General features: G+C 40.8%; 1 protein-coding gene across 9 annotated transcripts in view; it reads right to left on the bottom strand.

The window, feature by feature from the left end:
- The window catches only part of LOC127586448 (ryanodine receptor 1-like), a 625,703-nt gene that overhangs the window by 551,512 nt on the left and 52,017 nt on the right, over window positions 1-22,174 (bottom strand). The window lies entirely within an intron of this gene.

Genomic DNA, 22,174 nt, shown 5'->3' with positions numbered 1-22,174 from the left:
CATATCTCTGCTGGTATAACTCACAGAAACCAAAAATACATCATCAGTTAATTACAGCAAAATAAATAAAACATACAAGTGACAAGTATGCACAAGTAGTATGTGACCTAAATATACATAGTACCTTTGTGTATCTTTTAATATTTATAACCTTTTTATATTTCAAAAATCAGTTGAAAATATCAACCAACCAACCTTAGAATTTTTTTGTCCACTCTATGTTTAGTCCATAACTTCTGCTGAATTTTAACAAAGAACTATAAAAGTTATTTAGGTCCAAGTTTTTTTCTATTTTGATGCAGGTTCAAGGAATATGTAATATTTCAGTCAGCTCAGTACCTTTTGTCAAATAAAATATCTCCACACACTCTTTTGACAGGGTATTTGATTGATGATTCAAGGAATGCACAGGTGCATTTTGATTTTAGGCCACGCCACTTGATAATAAATTAATACAACCCTCAAAATCAATATACCCGCAATGTTTCTGGAGAAGATAGATGTACCTGTATACAATGAAGGTCATTTAAAAAATGGATATAATTTGACTGCAAAGTTATATCTATAAATCGTGCCTTTAATGTAAAAAATAAATGTTGTTAATCATACTATAAGATCAACAAACTTGATATTGAATACTCTGTTGACAACAATCAAAGCATTAAATATATTACAGAGAAAAGTATGGTACTCAAACAGAAACTGCTGCAACTACTCAGTGGGTCAGGCAGCATCTATGTAAAGAGCAACATTTAACATTTGAGCTCTGGTACTTTCATCAGAACTGGTAAAGCTAGAAACCAAGTTAGTTTAGGTAGTAGAAAAGGTAGTAGGGGGAAGGGGGGGGGGGGGGGGGGGGGGTAGGTGAAACGAAGGGATATCTATGATAGGGTGAGACTGGATGACCTACTACAGCAGTTAATATGTAATTAAGATTACATTAAGCATCCTCGTCTGTGTAACACATTGCTAACGGTAAGGCTGTTGGGCATAGCCAACAAGCCAAATTATACAAAAAGAAAGGGTGAAAGAAAAACTAGAGAAAACAGAAGGAAAACAAAAATATCTTACTTTAGTAAATGTCTCTGACACATATCCCACATGGATTTCTACTCAAATTCTTTCACAATATGAAACCACCCAGGATGACAGGTATGTTCAAACCTATCCAGCGTCCCTCGAGCCAATGTTCTCACTGCATCCTGAGAACTACACATGCATGCTCTTTACTCACCTGCAACACCAGCTCCCTCTATCTCAAAGCCGTGTTGGATTGCAGTTCTCCTTTATTTACCGCCACATTCAGTGCTGCAAAAACATCTTTATTTCCTTCCTTTGTGAAGGCACTTTCAACAGCAAAGGAGATGGTAATCCAAAGACACAGATTTGTGGTAAATGGCAGAAGAGCCAGTAATAACACAAAAAAAATAAAATTTACGCCACAAGTGAAGAAACAACTTTAAAAGTCAGTATAATGGACTGAATGGGGCTTCTTCCTGTATGATTTGACAAGGTTCCACATGGTAGGCTTCTTCAGAAGGTCAGAGGGCATGGGATCCAGAGAAGCTTGGCCATGTGGATTCAGAATTGGCTTGCTTATAGAAAGCCTGTGGTGGAGGGAGTGAATTCAGATTGGAGGGCTGTGACTAGCGGTGTCCCACAGGGATCGGTTCTGGGACCTCTGCTTTTCGTGATTTATATTAATGACTTGGATGAGGAGGTAGAAGGGTGGGTTGGCAAGTTTGCAGACCACACAAAGGTTGGTGGTGTTGTGGATAGTGTGAAGGATTGTTGAAGATTGCAGAGGGATATTGATAGGATGCAGAGCTGGGCTGAGAAGTGGCAGATGGAGTTCAATCCGGAGAAGGGTGAGGCAGTACACTTTGGAAGGACAAACTCCAAGGTGGAGTACAAAGTTAATGGCAGGATTCTGGGTAGTGTGAAGGAGCAGAGGGATCTGGGGGTTCATATCCACAGATCCCTGAAAGTTGCCCTACAGGTGGATAGGGTAGTTAAGAAAGTGTACGGGATGTTAACATTCATAAGTCGTGGGATCGAGTTTAGGCGCCGCAAGGTAATGATGCAGCTCTACAAAACTCTGGTTAGACCACACTTAGAGTACTGTGTCCAGTTCTGGTCACCTTATTATAAGAAGGATGTGGAAGCGTTGGAAAGGGTGAAGAGGAGATTTACCAGGATGCTGCCTGGTTTGGAGAGTATGGATTATGAGGAGAGACTAAGGGAGCTGGGGCTTTACTCTTTGGAGAGAAGGAGGATGACAGGAGACATGATAGAGGTGTACAAAATATTAAGATAGACAGCCAGCGCCTCCTTCCCAGGGCACCAATGCTCAATACCAGAGGACATGGCTTTAAAGTAATGGGTGGGTGGTTCAAGGAAGATATCAAAGGAAGGTTTTTTTTTTACCTAGAGAGTGGTTAGGACATGGAATGCACTGCCTGGGGTGGTGGTGGAGGCAGGTACATTAGTCAAATTCAAGAGATTGCCAGTTAAGCATATGGAGGAATTTAAAATAGAGGGATATGGGGGAGGTAGAGGTTAGATAATTTTAAGCAAGGTTTAAAGGTCGGCACAACATTGTGGGCCAAAGGGCCTGTATTGTGTTGTACTGTTCTACGATTCTATGATTCTGTAATTCATTGGCAGGTCTGAGCATTTCTTCCAGCTCTGAAAGATGACACGTAATGAATAGGGATGACCTGCAGCTCCCCCAGTTAAAACCTGGGAACGACAAAGCCACCATCCTCAGCCCATACGTATCTCTGCAGGTTTATTAATAAATCCACTTCTATCTCTGTCAGGCTTTCCATCAAGTGGTAGTGGAGATGGTGCAGTAACAATATCAATAGATGTAGACAGGTTAAGAACAATGAGGAGAAAAGGAATGACGGTCAGAGAGGACTCAACTATTCAAGGATTTGACTGGATAGGACTATTGGAGATGGGACAGTGTTACGGACTCAGTGAAAGTCCCTTTAAGATAGAGAGTGTGTGTGTATGTGTGTGTGGGGCGTGCTTACGTCAATAGAAGATAAAGGACGTAATGACGTTGTTGAAGAAGTCAGAAGAAGAAGGAGACAGAGAGAAGGGAGAGAGACACCAGCCTGCTTGTTTTCTCTATCGATGGATGAGAAATAATAACTGTGTTTGCCACTGAAATCCATGTATGGAAGTTGGAAGTAATCCGGTGGAGTTCACTTTGTTGCTGACCTGTAGAAGGAAACAGGTATTTGTGTGTGGACGACCACGGTTCGGATGCTTTTCGGGGTGAGGAAGTCACTACCGAGTAAACACTGAAGTGTCGTTTGGGTTCCATCGTGGAACATTTGGATTTCGTATGTACTCTCTCTATGTTTTTCTACATCTACATCTTATCTTCAGACAACGGTGGTTGTTGAAGAAGCCCTTGCTCATGTTTCACCTTATGGCTTGCGGAACTGAACTTTAAGAACCATTCCGGAACTGGGAGTTTTGGACTTTGTCACACACACACACGAAGAGTTTAGTTTTGGGGTTAACGTTCGAGGTTTAACATTCTTGAATTCTAACATACTAACATTTTTTTTTAACTTTTATTTTACGTATTATCATAAGTAGTGATTAATAAAATAGTTTTTAACACTGAATCATGCTCAGTGTGTTTCTTTTGTTGCTGGTTTGTGACAACAGCAGCATCCAATATTAAGAATTGAGGTTTTGAAGTGATTTTGAAGGGAAGATAGTATTTTAAGTGAAAGAATGCTTTATAATCTCAGGTCAACTAGTGGTCAAGATGGGCAGTTGCAAGGTCAACTGTTAATGGGAGTGACATCAAGAGAACAAGGCACTTATATCAGGGGCTGTGCAAGAGAAACAATAGACTTCAAAAAAAAAGCATATGTAACTGAGAGAAATTAACATCATCAAAAAGTGTTGGAGAAATTAGTGATCATGTCTGAGTAATAGTCATAAGAGTTCCTCAACACGGAAACAGGCGCTTCAGCCCAACTCACCCATGTCAATCAAGATACCTTTCAGAGCTAGTCCCATCTTGCTCCATTTGGCCCACATCTCTCTGAACTTTTCCTACCCATGTACCTGTCCAAATGTCTTTTAAAGGCTGTAATTCTACCCACTTCTGCCATTTCCTCTGGCAGCTCGTTTCATGTACTCACCATCCTCTGTGTGGAAAAACTTGCCCCTCACGTCCTCTTTAAATCTTTCCCCTCTCACCTTAAACCTGTGCTCTCTAGTTTTAGATTCCCCCACCCTGGGAAAAAGACTGTCACCACTGACCTTTTCTATGCCTCTCATGATTTTATAGACCTCTACAAGGTCACCCTTCAGTCTCCTTCACTCTGGAAAAAACAGTCCCAACCTACCCAGACTCTCCTTATAACTCATGCGCTTCAGTCCCAGAAAAATCCTCATTAATCTCTTCTGCACCCTATCTAACTTAACCACATCACTTTGAAGGATGGTGTCCCAACTCTTGACTGGTGGCATCATGGTCTGGTACAGCAATTCGAATGCACAGGAACATAAGAAACTGCAGAGAATAGTGGACTCAGCCCAATACATCACGGACACATACCTCCCCACCATTGGCAGTACCTACATGAGGCACTGCCTCATGAAGGCAACATCCATCATTAAAGATCCCCACCATCCAGGCCATGCCATCTTTTTGTACCCACCATCCAGCAAGAGGTAAAGAAGCTACTTCCCTTCAACCATCCTGTTCTTGAACCAACCGGCACAACCCTGATCACTAGAGATTTGCAACACTATGACCACTTTGCACTAAAATAGGCCTTGATTTTTTTTGTTCTAATTATGTCCTTTCTGTATAATACATGTTTAATTTATGTTTTTTTCTTGTGAATGCTGCTTATATGATGCTATGTGCCTGTGATGCTGCTGCAAGTAAGTGTTTCATTGCAGCTGTGCACACATGTCCTTGTACATATGACAATAAACTTTGTACTCAGTACCCTGTCCAATGAAGGCAAGTGTACTATGTGCCTTCTTCATCAATTTGTCTACCTCTGCTGCCACTTTCAGGGAACTGTATACTTGTACTCCCCTGGTCTACAACACTCCCCAAGGCACTGTTATTTATTGTGCAAGTCTGGTTTAGCTTCCCAAAATGCATCACTTCATACTTGTCTAAACTGAATTCCATCTGCCATTCTTTGGCCCATTTTCCCAGTTGATCTTCACTGTCCACGACACCAACAATTTTGGTGTCATCTGCAAACCTACTAACCATACCAGCTACATTTTTATCCAAATCATTAATATACATGACAAACAACAGTGAACCCAACACCAATCCCTCTGGCACACCACTGGTGATAGGCCTCCAATCTGAATGACAGCCCACCATCACTACCTTCCAACTCCACCAAGCCAATTTTGTATCCAACTGGCTAGCTCATCCTGGATCTCTTGTGATTTAAGCTTCTGGACCAGCCAACCATGTGGGGCCTTGTGAAAGGCCTTACTAAAGTCCATCTAGTCAATGTCTACTGCTCTGCCCTCATCAATCCTTTTGGTCACCTCTTCAAAAAAACTCAATTTGTGAAGCATGATTTCCCATACTGACTATCCCATTTCAGTCCCTGCCTTTCCAAATGCAGTTAGATGCCATCTCTCAGAATCCCTGTAACTGATGAATGGTGCACTGGTCTGTAGTTCCCTGGCTTGCCCTTGCAACCCTTCTTAAATAAAGGCACAACATTAGCCACCCTCCAGTCATCCAGTATCTCAGCCACGGCTAAGGAAGATACAAAAATCTCTGCCAGCATCCCAGCAATTTCTTCCCTGGTTTCCCACAACTTCCTATGATACTCTTGGTCAGGCCCTGGGGATTTATACACCTTTATGCACCTCAAGACCACCAACACCTCCCCTTTCGTAATATTGACATGTTTCAGGACACATCGTTCACTTCCCTGAATTCCCTAGCATCATGACTTTCTTCACAGTAAGTACACATGGGTATCCTCACCAATCTCCCATGGCTCCACACACAGACCATACTGATCCTTAAGGGGACCTATTCTCTCCCTAGCTATTCTTTTGCTCATAATATACTGATGGAATCTTTTAGGATTCTCCTTTACCTATCTGCCAAGGATATCTCATGGCCCCTTTTTGCCCTCCTGATTTCTTTTTTGTGCATTCCTACATCCCTTATATTCAAGGGATTCACTAGATCCCAGCTGCCTATACCTGACATATGCCTTCTTTTCCTGACCAGGGCCTCAATATCCCATGTCAGCCAGGGTTCCCTAATCCAGCCAGCCCTGCCCTTCACTCTAACAGGAACACGTTGGTCCTGAATGCTCCCTACCTCACTTTTAAAAGCCTCCCACTCCCCAGACGTCTCTTTACCTGCTAACAGCCTCTCACATTCAACCTTTGCAAGTTACTGTATAATGCTATCAAATACCATGTCCCAATTTAGGACAAGTGAACCAGCCCTACCTTTTTCCATATGTATTTTAAAACTGATAGAATTATGGTCACTGTTCCCAAACACACTATAGCCACTTGGCCAGCCTCATTTCCCGTGGGACCATCGACATACTGCTTTAGAAAACTTTCCTGGACACACTTAACAAATTCTGCCTTAGTTAATCTCTTAGCACTATGTCAGTCCCAGTCAATAATAGGGAAGTTAAAAAACACCTACTATTACAACCCTATTATTCCTTCAGCTATCTGCAATCTCCCTACAGATTTGCTCCATATTTATATTTTTAAATGGTGATATTGAAAGCCAATATATCAACAGAACCTGATGAATTCTGCAGGAGATTTGGATGCACAGGTTGTAACCTTCCAAAATTCCATATGAAGAATGAAAAGAAAACAGGGAACTAAAGCCTAACGTCAATAATAGTAAAAATTCTAGAATTTATGATTGAGGAAGTGGCAATGGGGCACTTGGTAAACAATAATAGAACTGGGCAGAGTCCACATGGATTTATGAATGGGAAATTATGTGTTTTGATACTGTAAATAGATAATGGTGAACTAATGGGTGTGATGTCAGTGGAGTTCCAGAATGCTTTTGTTAATGTACATGGTGTCAGACGTAATATTCGGAAGTGCATTGCAGATTGATAATTGACTAAAATAGATGGGACTTTTTTGGTTTGGGAGGCTGTGGCTAGTGAGGTGCAGCAAGGATTGGTGGAGGGTCACCAGCTGTTCACAATCTATTATAAAATTTTGGATGATGGAACTAATGTAATATATCCAAGTTTGCTAATACTATTAACTTAGGCAACAATTTGAATTGTGATGAGGATCCAGAGGCTTCAAGGAGGAATAGACTGGTTAAATAGATGGATGAGGAATGGAAGAAGGAATTAAGTGTGGAAGAAGTAGAAAGGCAGAACAATTTTCAATGGTGAGAGATTGAAAGGTGTTGGTGTTCAGAGACTTAGGTATCCTTGTAGATAGATAAGATAGATATGATAAGATAGATAAGATCTTTATTAGTCACATCTACATTGAAACACAGTGAAATACATCTTTTGCGTAGTGATTTTGGGGGGCAGCCCTCAAGTGTCGCCACGCTTCCGGCACCAACATAGCATGCCCACAACTTCCTAACCCATACGTCTTTGGAATGTGGGAGGAAACCGGAGCACCCGGAGGAAACCCACACAGACACGGGGAGAACATACAAACTCCTTACAGACAGTGGCTGGATTTGAATCCGGGTCACTGGCGCTGTAAAGCATTATGCTAACCACTATGCTACCGTGCCTGTACACAATTTGCTGATGCAGCAAGCAATTAGGAAGACAAATGTTATGTTGGCCGTAATTGCAAAAGGATCTGAGTACAGTGCAAATGATCACTGGAAAGCCATCTTCAGCCCTTCCAGAATCTAGGTTTATAAATTACTCTGTTTCTGCCTCCATTAGAAAAGTTAATGCTGTTCCTTTATTTAAGAATAGCAGCAGGGACTAGGCAGTTAAATGCAGGGAAAGTATTGAAGAAAATTCTAAAGGATAGGATTTGGAAAGACAGAGGCTGATCATAGAGAGTCAGCATGGATTTTTGTGGGTGAAACCCTATCTCACTAGTTATAACCAAGAAGAATGATGAAAGCAGGGCAGTAGTCTATATAGTCTTTGGTAAGGCACTTGATAAGGTCCCACATGGTAAGCTGGTCCAGAGGATGGACACATGGAATCCGAGCTCACTAATTAAATCCAAAATTGGCTTGTGACAGGAGGCAGAGGGTGATGGTAGAATGATGCTTTTCTGATTGGAAGTCTGTGACCAGTGGTGTCTCACAGAGACTGGTGCTGGGACCTTTGTTGTTTGTGCTGTTTGTAACAACTTGCCTGCAAATGTAATATGTTTGCAAATGACATAAAAATTAGTGGTTGTGTGGATAAAGAGGAAGGTTGTCTAGGGGTACAACAGGTAGATAGATCAGATGAAAAGTTAGGCAGAAAATTGGCAGATGGAATTTAATCCCAAAAAGTTGAAGAATTTTGGGAAGACAAATTGGGGTAGGATATATAACAAGTGATAGGGTGCTAAGGAATGTTGATGAACAGAAGGGACCCTTGGGGTTCAAGTCCATAGCTCCCTTAAAGTGGCAACACAGGCAGATATGGTGGTGAAGAAGGCATGTGGCACGCTTGCCTACATAGGTCAAGCCACAGAATACAAGAACTATGATGTTCTGTTGCAACAAAACACTGATTAGACTGCACTTGGAGTATTGTGTGCAATTCTGGTTGCCACATGATAGGAAGGATATGGTTGCACTGGAGAGAGTGCAGAGGAGATTCACCAAGCTATTGCCTGGTTTGGAGTGTTTTACTTAAGGGGAGAGATTGGATTTGCTGAGCTTGTTTTTCCCTGGAGTGAAGGAGGCTGACAGGTGACCTCAGAGATATACAAAGTTATGAGGCATGGATAGCATCTTCCCCCACATGGTTTCCAGTATCTGCAGTCTCTTGTGTCTCCATTTTGCTGCTCCACTGCAAAGTCTCTTCAAGGCGTGCCGACCTTACAAAGTTTTCCTTCTCTCTTCAACTGGAGTTCTGTGAGACCCTCTCTCGCTGCTCCCCGTGATCTCTGCTATTCTCCAGCTCACCCAGACTTGCTACCACAGCCATGCGTCCTTCCTGTGGACTTGTACATCATTCCCACACTCTCTCATCTCTTATCTACCTATCATCCCCCCTCACCAGAATCCACCTATCATCTGCCAGCTCTTGCTCCATCCCTTCCCCCACCCCAACTTTTTATACTGGCTACCTCCCCTCTTTCTTTCCAGTCCTGATGAAGGGTCTCAACCCGAAACGTCTCAACCCGAAAATTCGACTGTCCATTTCCCTCCATAAATGCTGCCTGACCCACTGAGTTCCTCCGGCTCCTTTGTATGTTCCTACAGATTTCCAGCATCTGCAGTCCCTTGTGTCCCTTATCTGCAAAAAGATGGATCTCAGACCCTCCCAGGGTCATCAAGTTATACTGTACAGAAACAGGAACTTCGGCCTAACTCATCCATGACACCCAAGGTACCTCTGAGCTAGTCTGTGTTTAACGCAAATCCCCCTAAATCTTTCCCATCCAAATATTTTTTAAATGTTCTAATTGTATCCTCTATAACTAACACCTAATCAGGCTTCACTCTGCAGCACATATCTACTTCACTGTGCAAGCCCAGTGCCTGTATCTGCTTTTGTGCGCACAAAATAAGTTTAGATGAATGACACCAAGACTAACAAAGTTACTGCTGCAGTGTTTTTTTATGCACAGGGGCATCATACAAACAAAGACTCAGAACAAAAATCTGAGTTCCCAATCAATTAAGGTATAGAATATAAAAGCAGTAAGTTATCCTGACCCTTCTAAAACATTGGCTCAGGCACATTGAGTAGTGTGTTCAGTTGTGGTTCCCTTATTAAAGAAAGAATGTGAAGGCATTAGAGAAGGTCCGGTAGAGATTTTTAAGAATGGTCCCTTGGATAAAGGACTACAGTTACAAGGATAAAATAGAGAGGCTGAGACTGTTTACTTTAAAGGCGAGAAGGCCAAGGAGAAATTTGATAAAATTTGTTAGAGAGTAGTCCTGGGACTCCTGGCTAAACTGTTTTTTTTTTCCCTTCCCCCCACCCACCCACCTTTGTTTTTCCTCATTTCTGTGTCTCCCTCACCCCTTCCCCTCCACCACCCTCATGACCTGCTCATCTATTCCCCTCCTCCTTCATGGCCTACTGTCCTCTTCTACCAGATTCCTTCTTCTTCAGCCCTTTGCCTCTTCTCTCAGCTTCTTGCATCACTCCCTTTCACCCCCCCCCCCTCCCCACCCACCTACCTTTCCCTTCTCACCTGGACTCAACCATCAGCCTATGCTCCACCCCTCCCTTATTCTGGCTTCTTCTCTCTTCCTTTCTAGTCCTGATGCAAAGTCTCGACCCGAAACATCGGCTATTTATTTGACTCCATAGACGCTGCCTGACCTGCTGAGCTCCTCCAGCACTTTGTGTGCGTTGCTCCAGATTCCAGCATCTGCAGAATTTCTTGTGTCTCTGGCTAAAGTTAGTGGAAATCAGGTGGAAAACTGGTTGGAATTATACCCAGCACAGGAGTCTTTTGGTGGCGCTACACGGAGTAGGTCGTATCTTGGCTTTGCTCCACTTACCCTTTAACTCCTTATGCACCACCCTTTACTAAGATTTTTATAATACTTTTACAAGATTGATTTTGACTTGTAATGGAGACCCTCAACTCACTTTGGAAGCTATCCCTAAACTGGATAAAAAGCTTGACCAGAGATTTGCCACTTTGGAAACGCTGTTAAAAGATATGGAAGACAGACAAACCACACTCATACAGGAGAGTGCTAAACAACAGCAATTAATTGCTGAACTGGATAAAGCTGGTAAACAGAGAGACCGCAGGCTGGACTTAATGGAAAAAGATTTAATGGTGACCAAACAAAGACTGGAACAGCAAAGACAGAGGATTATTGATTTAGAAAGCCGCAGTCGGAGAAATAATGTGAGGATTATTGGCCTCTCTGAGAACGCTGAATCTGGTAATCCCATTGAATTCTTTTCTAAACTTCTGAAGGATGTGTTTGGCCCTGAAGTTTTTTCTACAAGCCCTATACTTGATTGTGCCCACCGAGTGTTAAGACCAAAACCTCCAGCAGAGCAAGAATCACAGCCAGTAATAGTGAGATTTCATTATGTGAGCACCAAACAGGATTTGATTCGAATTGCTCGTCATCAAGGAATGATTCAATACAAAGAATGGAAGTTTTGTCTGGTTGAAGATTACACCCCAGAAGTTATGAAAGAGAGACTGCTTTACAAACCGATTATGTCGCAGCTTTATCAAGAGAATTACCAATCTGCATTACTGTTCCCAGCCCACCTGAGAATTTCACTTCCCGACAAATCACGCCAGTGGTTTAATTCCGTTAAAGAAGCCGAAGATTTCCTCCAAGATTAACTTTTTGTCTCCAGATGGTCAAGAAATGTGCTTTTCTTTGACCTTATACTTAATTGGTCTACTAAGCAATGATTAACTTACAGGTTTAAATGCTTTTTATGCCCGGAGATATTTTCCTGCCTTTTGTTAATTTTTTTCATGCTTGGTTCTGGAAAATGGATACTTACCATGTTTTAATTTAATTTTTTTTCTGTTTATTATTTTACTTTAACATTTTTAATGTTCTGTTTGGGTGATAATTAAGAATTTAACTGAGTGACTGATTGCCTTTTTCTCTTTGGCATTAAAATAGACAGTATTTTTTGCAAGTCTGTTTATAATTTGAAAAATTGTTTTAGCTAATTTTTCTTATGTTTAGACTATTGATGGTGCCTTGCATTCTTTTCAACTTGGAGACCTGCCACCAAAAGGTTGGGGTTAAACAATAGTAGGTAGCATTCTGGCTGCCTATTGGCCAGTTTTCGGGCTTTGCTGGGTGGGGGGGTGGGGCTGTTTTTAAGTTAATTGTTTTTTTCTTCTGGACTGATAAACTACAAATATCTCTGAACTGTCATCATATCCGGCTCCTCTTTTAACTTTTTTTCCTCTTCCTGTTAACAAATCTCCTTAGCAACAAGGTTAACCCTTTACACACTTTTTTTTTAGTCTATTAAAATGGATGAGATGATTAATTTTGTTACATGGAATACAAACGACTTGAATAATCCAAATAAGCGTAAGAAGATCTTTAAAGTTTTTCATAGACTGAATGCTCAGATTATTTTTGCGCAGAAGACTCATATTAGGAGAGAGGATAATCAGCGCTTTTTTAGATTTTGAAGGGGTCAACAGTTTCATTCTAACTCACAAGCAAAGGTGTAAGGAGTCTCTATTTTTATAGACTCCTCAATTTCACTTGCTCATCATGAGACAACTTCAGACCCGATTGGTAGAGTTTTATTAATTACTGGCTTACTGCATAACAAAAACGTTGTTATGGTTAATGTTTATGCACCTAATGTGGATCACCCTGAGTTTTTTAAACATTTGCATCTTTTCCTAATTTAAACGAATATATGTTGATTATGGGTGGAGAGTTTAATTATTGTCTAAACCCTTCGATAGATAGATTTGTGTCGAACCTTGCACTTCCTAACAAATCTGTTTTTATCAACTCCTTTTTAGTTGATTCCAGAATTTTAGAAGTTTGGAGATTTCTACACCCATATGATTAAGAGTTTTCATTCTTTTCTCATGTCTATCACAATTACTCTAGGATTGATTACTTTTTTCTTTACACACGATTAGTTCCACTTGTTACTGACTGTAAGTATGATGCAATTGCCATTTCAGATCATGAGCCATTGAAACTATCAATTAAATTAGTGGACGTACCCTCTGGTGCTAGACAATGGCGACTCAATCCTCCTTTATTGCAAGATTTAGACTTTGTCCATTTTATTAAAGAACAGATTTCCTTTTTCTTCTCAACTAATTTTAATGAAGAAATTTCCAGTGGGATATAATGGGACACCTTTAAGCTTATATCCGCGGTCAAATTATTTCATACTCTGCTGGACTGAAAAAAACGAACTAATAATGAATTACATATATTGGCTGATAAGATTAAAGAAATCGATAAAAAAATACTCTGATGTGGAGTATTTTGGAGCTCTATAAAATGAGAACAGAACTTCAATTACAACACAGTTTATTATTAACATCTTCAATTGAAAATCAATTACTCAAAACCAAAAGTCAGTTTTATATACATGGTGATAAATCTGGTAAATTGTTGGCCAATCAACTGAAAGCTGTTTCAACTAAATGTCAGATTATTAAAGTTCGTAAACGAGATGGTAACTACACGGTAGACTATGATCAAATTAACAAATCTTTTCAAGAATTTTACACTTCTTTATATCAATCAGAATCTCCTGAGGATTCTACATCAATGCATGAATTTTTAAGGAATTTGAACACTCCGAATTTATCACTTAATGAACGTTTAATATTAGATGCACCCATTTCTGAGGAAGAAATAAAGAAAGTAATTCCTTCAATGAATTTGGGTAAAACACCCGGTCCTGCTGGGTATACAGTTGAATTTTTTAAATCCTTTTCTGACCTTCTCTCTCCCTGGTTAGGTAAAATTTTTAAAGACACCCTATCAGTGGGTAACTTACCACAATCCTTTTATGAAGCAACTATTTCTTTAATTCTTAAAAAGGATATAGATCCCACTGAATGTGCATCTTATAGACCTATTTCTTTATTGAATGTGGATTCTAAAATTTTTTCCAAAATATTGGCTTCTAGACTGGAAAATGTACTACCACAAATTATTTCTGATGACCAGACAGGATTCATTAAGAATCGTTCTTTGCATTTTAATATTAGGTTAATGAATATTATATATACCCCTTCATCTGTAATTCCAGAATGTGTTATTTCATTAGATGCCAAGAAGGCATTTGATAGAGTCGAATGGGAATATTTATTTAGCACGCTTGAGAAATTTAATTTTAGTTCAAATTTCATAGCCACAATCAAACTGATTTACCACACACCTATGGCTTCAATACTTACTAATAATCAGAGATCCCCTTGTTTAGGCTTTTTCGAGGCACTAGACAAGTTTGCCCTCTAAGTCCTTTATTATTTAATATTGCTTTGGAACCTTTGGCAATTGCCATTCGGGATTCTTCTAACATATTTGGTATTACTCATGGAAAGGGGACTCATAAGATATCTCTTTACGCAGATGACCTGTTACTTTATATCTCTAACCCGGAGAAATCTATCCCTGCAGTATTATCACTACTTGCTCAGTTTAGTGTTTTCTCTGGTTACAGATTAAATCTTAATAAGAGTGAATTTTTCCCATTAAACATGCAAGTCCAAATTTATAGGCAATTACCATTTAGATTAGTGACTGATTATTTTTCGTACCTGGATGTTAAAATTACCAAGAAACACAAGGACTTATTTAAAGTGAACTTTTTACCTTTAATTAATTACGTTAAACAATTATTTACTAAATGGTCCCCATTCTCTTTATCATTGATTGGCCGAATTAATGCAGTTAAGATTAATATTTTACCAAAATTTTTGTATCTATTTCAGGCGATTCCAACTTTTATTTCGAAATCCTTTTTCGACACTATTGATTCCAAAATTATTTCATATATATGGCAGAATAAAAACCCAAGGTTAAGTAAGAAATATTTACAAAGATTAAAAAAGGAAGGTGGTATGGCTTTGCCTAATTTTAGATTTTACTATTGGGCAATTAATATTAGATACTTAATTTTCTGGGCACAAGATTTAGATGCAATTCATTGTCCCTGTTGGGTATACCTTGAGTGTGCATCAGTGCAAGGATTTTCATTAGTTTCTATTTTAGGAACTTCATTCCCTTTTGCACTTACTAAATTGAGTAAACAAATGACTAATCCAATAGTTAAACATACAATACGGATATGGTTTCAATTTCGTACATTTTTTGGATTGAATAAATTTAACTTATCAAGTCCTATTCAATCTAATTTTTTCTTTCAACCATCTAGAATTGACTCAGTTTTTCCTTATGGAGAAGGAAGGGAATAACATGTTTTCGACATTTATTCATTGATAACTGTTTTTTATCTTTTGAACAGCTGTCTAATAAATACAATCTGCCTAGATCACATTTTTTTCAATATTTACAGATTTGAAATTTTTTAAAAGTTACTTTACTTTCTTTTCCGACACCATATAAAATTGAAATTACAGAAAAAATTTTAGGTTTTAATCCTTATCAGAAGGGCCTGATAGCAATAATTTATGATTGGATTATGAAAATACGTTCAGAGGAACTTGATAAAATTAAGAATGAATGGGAAAGAGAACTCCAGATACTTTTACCTACAGAAGAAAATTCTTCAGTTAGTTAATACACCTTCAATGCGTGCTAGACACTCTTTGATACAGTTTAAGGTGGTTCACAGGACCCACATGTCCAAGGACAAGTTAGCCTGTTTTTATCATCATATAAATCCTGTATGTGACAGACGTAATTCAAAGGTGGCTTCCCTGACACATATGTTTTGGTCCTGTCCCCTTTTGGAAAAATATTGGAAAGACATTTTTAACATTATTTCATCTGTATTGAACATTGATTTACAACCTCATCCTATTACTGCAATTTTTGGGTTACCAATGATGGAATCTCACCATTTATCTGCTTCTGCTCGTCGTATGATCGCCTTTGTCACATTAATGGCCAAGCGATCCATTTTGTTCAAATGGAAGGATCCAATACCTCCCACCACTTTTCAGTGGTTTTCTCAAACTATAGCATGTTTAAACTTAGAAAAAATTAGGAGTGGTACTGTTGATTCTTCGCTTAAATTTGAGGAAGTTTGGAGTCCATTTATTCAATACTTCCATATGTTATAAGCTGACCCTTTTCAGATCCCTTTCAATAACCGGAGGACCGGAGCTGATGACATAATAATGGTTTTTTTTCTTTTTAATTTAAGAAATATCAACCCAGTTTTGTTTGAAGTTTTTGGCTTTTTTTGGTCTATTATCAATATTTTTTTTGATTTGGGGGTTTTCTTTCATATAATTAAATTTCACTTCTTTTCAATCTTTCCTTTTGTATTTGTTCACTCAATAAGAGAGTGGGAGGTCTAGATTACTTTTTTTTAACTCCTTGTGATTATGTATATTAACTGTTATGATTGTTACCCTGATCTCGTTGCACCATATGTATAATTACTAATGTTATATATATTATTTTGTACTAATTTGAAAATTAATAAAAAGATTGAAAAGGAAAAGGAATTATACCCTGCACAAAGGAAGGTGGCTGTGGTGGCTGGAGGTCAATAATCTCAGCCACAGGACATCTCTGCAGGAGTTTCTCAGGGCAGTGTCCCAGGTCTTCAGCTGCTTCATCAATGACCTTTCTTCAATCGTAAGGTCAGAAGAAGGGATGTTCACCGTTGATTGCAGAATGTTCAGCACCATTCACGACTCTTCAAATAATGAAGCAGTCCACATCCAAATGCAGCAAGACCTGGACAATATCCAAGCCTGGGCTAATAGGTGGCAAGTAATATTCACGCTACACAAGTGCCAGGCAATGATGATGTCCAAAAAGAGAAAATCTGGCTATTGACATTTAATGTCATTACCATCACTGAATTCCCCCACTATCAATATCTGGGAGATTACCTTTGACCAGAAACTTAACTGGAGTAGCCATACACAATGTGGCTACAAAAGCAGGTCAGAGACTAGGAATCTTGTGGTGAGTAACTTACTTCCTAACTCCCCAAAGCCTGTACACCATCTACAAGGCTCAAATCAGCAATGTGATGGAATACATTCAGCAATGTGGTGGAACACTTGCCTGGATGAATGCAGCTTCAACAACAAGCTCGACACCACACCACTTGATAGGCACCCCATCCATTCACTCACTCCACCACCAAAGCAATCACAGCAGTTTGTACCATCTGCAGGATGCACTGCAGCAACTCACCAAGACTCCTTCGACTGCACCTTCCAAACCCACCACCTCTACCAGCTGGAAGGATAAAGACAGCAAAACCATGGGGAACACCACCACCTGGAGGATGCCCTTCAAGCCACACACCATTGTTATTTGGAAATGTATCACAATTCCTTCACCGTCACTCGGTCAAAATCCAGAAACTCTGCCCCAAATAGCTTTGTGGGTATGCCCACAACTCAAGGACTGCAGAGGTTCAAAAAGCAGCTCACTACCACTTCTCAATTAGATATGGTAATTAAATGCTGGCCTGCAGGCCCCATGATCAGTTGGGTATGTGGGCTGAGGATTGGCAAATGGATTTTAATCCATTTTGGGAGATCAAACCAGGGTAGGACTTGTACAGTGAATGGAAAGGCCCTCAGTAGTTCTATGGAACAGAGGGACTTAGCAACACAAGTGCATAGTTCACTGAAAGCAGCATCACAGGTAGGTAGGGTGGTGAAGAACAGATTTGGCATACTGGCCTTCAGCGGTCAAGGCACTGAATATAGGAGTTGGGTAGTTATATAAGACACTGGTGAGGCCACACTTGTAGTATTCTGTACAGTTTTGGTCATCCTGTTATAGGAAAGATGTTATTAAATTAGACAGTGCAGAAAATATTTACCAGGATGTTGCCTGGACTTGGGGGGGGGGGGGGGGGGGCTGAGTTACAAGGAGAGGGTGCACAGACTAGGACTTTTCCATGGAATGTTGGCAATTGAGGGGTGACCTGATTGAGGTATACAAGATCATGAGGGGTATAGACAGGGTGAAGGCACAGTCGGTTTCCCAAGGGGGGTGCTAAAAACAAGAGGGCATAGGTTTAAGATTAGAGGCAAGAGATTTAAAAAGGCGTCAGGGGCAGCTTTTTCACGCAGAGTAGTGTGTATTTGGAATGAGCTGCCAGAATTAGTCATTGAGGCAGGCACTTTGCAACATTTAAAAGTCATCTAGATAAATACATGCGTAGGTTTACAGGGCTATGAGCCAAATGTGGGCAGGTGGGACTAGCTCGCTGGCCAACACAGTTGGCATGGACAGATTGGGCTGAAGGGCCTGTTTCCATGTTGTATGACTCTATGACCTCTTCAGTTGTCAGAAAAAAATAAGCATAGGAATTATCACTGTCTGCTGTTTCAGATGTGGAGCCTCCTCAACAGATGGCATCACTGCAGTCTATTCATAGAGCTGAAAGTCACATAGGTTACACATTCTACGAGGCCAGTAACACATCAGATTAAGAGTGTGCCAGGCAGGCAAGATATGGGAAACAGCTAAAGATGACCAGCAGGCCTTGCAGTCCAAGGTGTACAAATTGAGATTATCAAACAAGTCCCTCACTTACAATGCATCCTTCAACCACCAACAGCACCAACCCAACCTCAAACTCACCCCCCACCCCCTATAATCCTCAAACAGACTCCTCCCTAAGCCACAGCCACATGATCCCTTGAACCCAAACAACCTTCCCCCATACACTCCCAAGGAACCATACCTCTCAGTACTCCAGTGGTTCTCTACCTCACTGCTTCCTTCCCACCACCAACCACCCATCACAGGGCTCCAGAGTCTATCCTCCCTACTGTCCCATCCAGCTACAACACAGGCCCGATTTTGCTTGTGGTCGCCAGTTACCCCTGCCTCCTAAACACAACCATAGGACACAACCAACCACATAGGCATGACTTCAGCTTGCACTGGGGGGTGGGGATGGAAAAAAAAATTAAATCGATAACTTAAATGGCTAATGGTGCTCTACTGCTACACCATTCTACAACACCCTCTATGTGTACTCGAATTTCTAGGCTGTAATGGTTACAAAGAATCTTCAGCTCTGGAAAAAAAACTATCAGTGTGTAGTATGGAAGATATATTCAACACCATTTGGGGGATCAAAACTTAGCATTTGATATTTTCATCCCATCAGCAATAACATAATACAATTGTTATTTGTGCGCTCTGTATGGTTTTATATTTAAAAAGGTTTCCCTATAATTCTTTCATCGTTTATAATCTTAAATTGCATGGTGAATAAATCATTAAATGGGAGCTATCATTTCATTTAATCCTTTAAGCCAAAGCATTAATACTGAAGAACAGAAAATTACAGGAATTCTGAGAAAATTACAAAAAAATAGAAACATTCAAGCTTTGCATATTATATGTATTAGGAAGAAATGGTTCATCTCATCATTTCCTTAAACATTACACAAGATATTACCATAGAACAATACAGCACAACACAGGCCCTTCGGCCTACCATGTTGTGCCGACCTTTAAACCACACCTAAGACTATCTATCTACTTCCTCCCACATATCCCTCTATTTTAAATTCATCCATATGCTCATCTAACAATCTCCTGAACTTGTCCAACGTATCTGCCTCCACCACCACCCCAGGGAGTACATTCCATGCACCAACCACTCTCTGGGTGAAAAGCCTTCCTCTGATATCTCCCTTGAACTTCCCACCCATTACCTTAAAGCCATGCCCTCTTGTATTGAGCATTGGTGCCCTGGGTAAGAGGCGCTGGCTGTCCACTCTATCTATTCCACTTAATATTTTGTATACCTCTACCAGTAGTCTCCCCTCATCCTCCTTCTCTCCAAAGAGTAAAGCCCTAGCTCCCTTAGTCTCTCCTCATAATCCATACTCTCCAATCCAGGCAGCATCCTAGTAAATCTCCTCTGCACCCTTTCCAATGCTTCCACATCCTTCCTATAATGAGGCGACCAGAACTGGACACAGTACTCCAAGTGTGGTCTAGACAGAACTTTATAGAGCTGCAGCATTATCTCACGGCTCTGAAACTCGATCCCACGATTTATGAAGGTCAACATCCTATAGGGTTTCTTAACTACCCTATCCACCGGTGAGGTGACATTCAGTGATCTGTGGATAAGAACCCCAGATCCCTCTGCTCCTCCACACTACCCAGAATCCTGCCATTAACCTTGTACTCCGCCTTGGAATTTGTCCTTCCGAAGTGTACAACCTCACACTTCTCCGGATTGAACTCCATCTGCCACTTGTCAGCCCAGCTCTGCATCCCATCAATATCCCTCTGTAAGCTTCGAAAGTTCCCCACACTATCCACCAACCTTTGTGTCATCTGCAAACTTGCTAACCCACCCTTCTACTCCCTCATCCAAGTCATTAATAAATATCACAAAAAGTAGAGGTCCTAACCGATCCTCATGGGACACCACCAGTCACAGCCCTCCAATCTGAATCCACTCCCTCCATCACTACCCTCTGCTTTCTACAGGCAAGCCAATTCTGAATCCACACGGCCAAGTGTCCCTGGATCCCATGCCCTCTACCCTTCTGAAGAAGCCTACCATGTGGAACCTTGTCAAATGCCTTACTAAAATCCATGTAGACCACATCTACTGCACTACCCTCATCAATCTTCCTGGTCACCTCCTCAAAGAACTCTGTCAGGCTTGTGAGACATGACCTTCCCTTCACAAAGCCATGCTGGCAGTCCATAATCAGTCCATAATTTTCTAAATGCTCATAGATCCTATCTCTAAGAATCCTTTCCAACATCTTGCCCACCACAGATGTAAGGCTCACTGGTCTACAATTCCCTGCACTATCCCTACTACCTTTTTTGAATAAGGGGACAACATTTGGCACCCTCCAATCCTCTGGCACCTCTCCCATGGACAATTAGGACTCAAAGACCCTAGCCAACAGCTCAGCAATCTCCTCCCTCGCCTCGCGGAGCAGCCTGGGGAATATCCCGTCAGGCTCCGGAGACTTATCTGTCCTAATATTTTCTAACAACTCCAACACATCCTCCCTCTTGATATCTACATGCTGCAGAAAATTAACCTTACCAACACTACCCTCAGCATCATCAAGACCCCTCTCTTTGGTGAATACTGAAGAGAAGTATTCATTGAGAACCTCACCCACTTCCATAGCTTCCAGGCACATCTTCCCACCTTTGTCTCTAATCGGCCCCACCTTTACTCTCGTCATCCTTCTGCTCTTCACGTACATGAAAAAAGCCTAGGGATTCTCCTTAACCCTACTCACCAAAGCCTTTTCATGTCCCCTTCTTGCTCTCCTCAGCCCCTTCTTAAGTTCCCTCCTTGCTACTCTATATTCCTCATGAGCCCTATCCCATCCCCCTTGCAAACTAGTTTAGACCCTGAACCACCCTAACAAACCTGCCTGCAAGGATATTGGTCCCCCTCGGGTTCAGGTGTAACCCGTCCTCTCTGTACAGGTCCCACCTTCCCCAGAAAAGATCCCAATGATCCAAAAATCTAAAACCTTCCCTCCTGCACCAACTCCTCAGCCACGCATTCATCTGCCATCTCCTCTTATTCCTACCTTCATTATCACATGGCACTGGCAGCAATCCTGAGATTGCTACCCTTGAGGTCCTGTTCTTGAGTCTTCTGCCTAGCTCCCTAAACTCACTTTTCAGGACCTCATGCTTCTTCCTACCTATGTCGTTGGTACCATACTCTCGTATTTTCTCACCAATGTAGGAGACCATTCAGCCCAGCAAGTCTGTGCTTGCTCTCAGAAGAATTCCATTCTCCCACTTATATCCCTGTAAACTAATCTCTCTCATTTGGTCATAAACCCCTCCCTGTTTCTCCTATCACCCACCTACATCATGTATAATTTACATTGACCAATTTACCCACCAACTAGCATGTCTTTGGGATGTAGGAGGAAACTGAGCACCTGAGGGAATCCCACACAGCACAGAGAAAACATGGAAACTCCATACAGACAACATGTGGAGCATTCGTTCAGCATTTTTAATCAATAAGTATAATGGGAGTACCCTACACTGCTAGTATTCTTAACATTGTGAGTAATGTTAACATCTAAATATCTATTAAATACACGAAAGATCCGTTGCTGTTAAATACCTCACAGGCTTTTTACCAAAGTTATCTCTTATCATCCCCCATTCGTTGCCTCACGGCTTTCCTATTTATCTTTGTTTTCCTTGCATATTTTGGCTTTTGATAATGTTGGAACTGAAAATGAGGGTTGACAGTCAACATGCACCATGATCTGAATACAGGTTCATTAGACATCAAAGTTGCAATTCAACACAGACAATTTGTGAACTGTACTTTTATTTTGCTCAAGACTTCTTCCTACA

This window comes from Pristis pectinata, chromosome 35 (genome assembly GCF_009764475.1).
Source record: "Pristis pectinata isolate sPriPec2 chromosome 35, sPriPec2.1.pri, whole genome shotgun sequence".
In the NCBI taxonomy this organism is placed as follows: Eukaryota; Metazoa; Chordata; class Chondrichthyes; order Rhinopristiformes; family Pristidae; genus Pristis; species Pristis pectinata.
This window is presented reverse-complemented; position numbering and strand designations above follow the sequence as displayed.